We start from the raw sequence: 4,057 nt of genomic DNA on the forward strand, positions 1-4,057 counted from the left end.
TGGGGTGGCAAAGCAGGATCCCTAAAGGAGAGGAATTAAGCAAAACAACAAGTTGCACTAGAATCGCTTCTCAAATCTGGCTGATCATCAGAGTCACCAAAGGGTAGCTTTTAACAACTGCTCATCTCTGAATCCCATTGAATTCAAAATTAGCAGTGGAGGGTCACAAGTAGCTAGAGAAAGATAGGAATCTGTAATTCCCAGGCACTGCCCAGTTTGTAATTCATTAGCCCTGATGATCTCTACCACTGATGCCTAGTAGTTACACCTAAAGCTGTTTGGCAATAGAAGATTTGGGCCTTTGGGGTATTTCATATAAGCAATCCCTTCCAGTCCTCTTAATAAAAACAAAATCATCTTTCCGAGTAGGCCACTTCAAATGAAACAGAGCACATCCACTTTTACATTTGTTTTCTCTATATTGAACTACAATATAGTAATTTTATCATATTTTCATTAAAAATTTTTAAAAGACTTCTGCTTTTATAACAAATGGTTTAAAAACCATCAGATAGTTTTAGAAGGAGAGCCAGGCTTTGAAGACAGTTGTAGAAGGAGGGCCAGAATTTGAATCCCAGCACTACCACTTAACTTGCAGTAACCTTGGGTGAGTTGTGTAATTTTTCTGAGTCTCACTTTCCTTATCAGTATATTGTGGGAAATGATGCCAGCCTTGGAAGTGGTTATGCTCTCCTTGAGGTCATTGTTGTATTCCCAGTTCCTGGTACCTCGTAGTTGCTCATAGCACATTTGCTGAATGAGCTAATAGCTTATCTGTAACTAACACAGCCTCTGCTTAAGAAAAGGGTGTTAGTGTTAGGTTTACTGCAAGCTTTCCTTTTCCTGTTTTTTTTTTTATAATTTTTTTTTTATTTTGTTCATCATGCTGAAATACTACACATGCTTGTACTGCAGATTTCCCAAAAAGATACACTGGGGAGGGTGTTGGGATTTAGCAGGGTAAAGTTGAGAGATGGTCAAAGGGGACTTCATTTTGACCTATAAATTTTGTAACTATTTCAAGGAAAATTTATTTGTGTATTATTTATTCAATTAGAAAAAAATAGAAAAATTGTAAAAGTAAACTATAAAACCTCCCTTATATCACCCCATGAAAGCTCTGCTTAGGAGTTCATCTTTGATTTTTCACTTATAATTCTGCCCCCCAAGACACACACACCCATAATAGGCAGCCCACTTTCCATCTAATTAACGTATTTTCCTTCCATTGTACAAGCTGCCCTGGATTGCATAACCTGTTTCTGCTGGAGAAATATGTACATCTCTTCTTTTTTAGCAGCTGCCTCACCCTCTTTCATCTAAACCCTACATCTTATCATGTTCAGAACCATTTCGATTAATTTATTTAAGCCTCTTATCTTATCTCATTGTGAAAGCCTCTGCTTACCACATCTCTTTTTCTCAGTAGTACACACGCTGAGTTTAATACAGCCTGGGCACAGAGTGGCCTCTTAACCCTTTGCTGCCCCAAGCTCCCTTTTTGACAGCTGTCCGTCCAGAATTCTCTGCCTGGCTGTCAGGACCCTTTGGAATGGCGTCATTTGACCTAGTACTTTCTTGCACCCAGAGGTAGACTCCTCCGCTCCTCTAGTGAATGATAAACTTCCTGTGAGTGAGGCCCGAGGCTTTAAACTGTTTATGTCTCTTTTGTCCAACAGTGCCCCTTGGTCATATTGGAAAGCCTCCTACTGCACGAGTGAAACTGGAGTTTTGATCTTGTATTAAAAAAAATTCATTTAGTCTGTACTTTTTGTCTCCGGTGAATAGAAGTTGCAACCAAGAAGCAATCTGTCATTTTTGAAACAAGTAAATGGTCTATTATTTTTCAAGGTTATCTCTAACCTCTGATAAAAATGTTTAAATGTTAAGGTTTCAGCTTTTTTTGGCCGTGTACTTAAACCTGTACTGAATTCTGCTCTGGGGCACCCTTTGGAGTTTTCCCTGTATGAATGTGACTGAAGACATCTTTAACTTCTCCATTGGCTGTAGTAGAATATATTGATTTTATAGTTTCTTTTCACTGACAACCAAATCATTTGTTGGAAATATATTATTGGAGAAATTTCAATATCTTATCAAGAGATTTTGTTTTGTTTTTTGGAATGAGGGGGATATTAGTTAGTAAAGACCATTGCCTTTGGAATTAAACCTGGGTTTGAATCTTGGATTTGTCATTTAGTAGTTGTGACTTTGGAATACTAATTTCACTTTTCTTTTTTTTTTTTTTTTTTAAGATGGAGTCTCACTCTGTCACCCAGGCTGGAGTGCAATGGAACGATCTCGGCTCACTGCAACCTCCGCTTCCCGGGTTCAAGCGGTTCTCCTGCCTCAGTCTCCTGAGTAGCTGGGACTACAGGACCGCGCCACCATGCCTGGCTAATTTTTGTATTTTTCAGTAGAAACGGGGTTTCACCATATTGGCCAGACTGGTCTCGAACTCCTGACTTCGTGATCCACCCACCTCAGCCTCTCAAAGTGTTGGGATTACAGGTGTGAGCCCCCGCAGCCGGCCCTTATTTCACTTTTCTAAGCCTCATTTTCTCATCTCTAAAATTAAGATAAAAAGAAAAAACTGCCCATATATGACTATTGTAAGGATTGAATGAAAAAATGATATTAAGGACAGACCACAAAACAAAAATGAGGTATTCTCTTCCTGCTTTTACTATATGTACATATATCTCTGTGTGTGTGTGTGTGTGTGTGTGTGTGTGTGTGTGTATTCCTTTACCATCTCTATATTTCACTATGCAAACCATGGTGATCGATGTGATAAAGCAGTACCTGCAAGAAGTTCCTAGGAAGCTATAGTTACATATGTAACAAAGGAGGACTACACATAATTAGAATATCAAGGTACAAAACTGCCGACTGAAGATCATTGGTTGTCAGCCTGCTTTCAGCCAGGACACACCTGAGGAATGGTGATTCACAAGGACACACTCCCCTGTTAAGCCTGGTTTCTGGTGTGTCAACACCTGCCCTGTTATTCTTACTCACCAGGACTGAATGTGAGTAAGTGTAGTGTTAGGGTAGCAGTAGCTCTCAAATCAGTCTTTAAAAAGAAAATTACATTATTAGCAAATCTCATCACTTTCACTGCTAGTAGGCACAAATGATTTGACTGATGTTAAGAAACTGTCAGAAAAGGGCAATAAACTAAAATGTCTGCAAGGCCAGGCTGATAAATTAGTGAAGTGAACTGAATATGAGAACCCAAAGGAAGCCATTAGGAAGACCTTGGTGCACAAGAGCACATGTACACACACAAACACACACACACCCACACACCTCTAAACGTGCACATGCTCTTCAGCTCCAGCAAATCACAGGACCAGCAATGCCAGCTCCTCTAGCATCCCAAAAATAGCCAGAAATGTGGAATTTTATGTGAAATCTCTGGATTTTATTTAAAACATTTTAAAACAGTACAAGACAAGTCAAACATGTTCACCATTTACAAGACCTATGGGCTATTTATTAGTCTGTAACTAAACTTCTTCAGACCAAATGTCTTTGATTCCATACTCTTGTCAATAAAATCCCTGAGCATGCATTAGAATATAATTTATAAATTATAAGCATGTACTCAAAATCTATAAATTAAATATTAATAATGCCTTTTTTCTCTTAGGAAGAAACCAAACATAAATATTTTGATGCTTTTGCAGTTCATAAGCATGATGATTAGGTGTTCACATTCAAGTGTGGGATGTGCCATCCTCAAACCTTGCCACAATGTCAGCACTTTGCCCATCTGACATGAAAAGAAATCGTAGGTAAATAGTTCTCACATTTCCCTTCTACACTCTCCACTCTCATGGATGCCTGTGGGTGTGCAACGCTGTGGAGACCACCACTTGGACCCTGAAAGCTGTAGGGATTGGAAGACGGGGACCTAAAGAAGTAAAAGTTAGTTCATTTCTCCTGCTCTTCCACTCCTGACAAGTTCTCAATTCCTCTCCCAAAGCAGCCACTATAAAGAGTTGCTTTTTTTTTCCTTTCGCTGTGTATTTTTTGTTTTTATTAATTTATT

General features: G+C 38.9%; 1 non-coding gene across 1 annotated transcript; it reads left to right on the top strand.

The window, feature by feature from the left end:
- The first annotated feature begins 3,680 nt into the window (after nucleotides 1–3,680).
- Nucleotides 3,681–3,784, top strand: LOC119620603 (small nucleolar RNA U13). Its single transcript, XR_005237093.2, has one exon. It is a non-coding gene; the product is annotated as a small nucleolar RNA U13 (small nucleolar RNA).
- The last annotated feature ends 273 nt before the right edge of the window (nucleotides 3,785–4,057 follow it).

This window comes from Chlorocebus sabaeus, chromosome 10 (genome assembly GCF_047675955.1).
Source record: "Chlorocebus sabaeus isolate Y175 chromosome 10, mChlSab1.0.hap1, whole genome shotgun sequence".
NCBI lineage: Eukaryota > Metazoa > Chordata > Mammalia > Primates > Cercopithecidae > Chlorocebus > Chlorocebus sabaeus.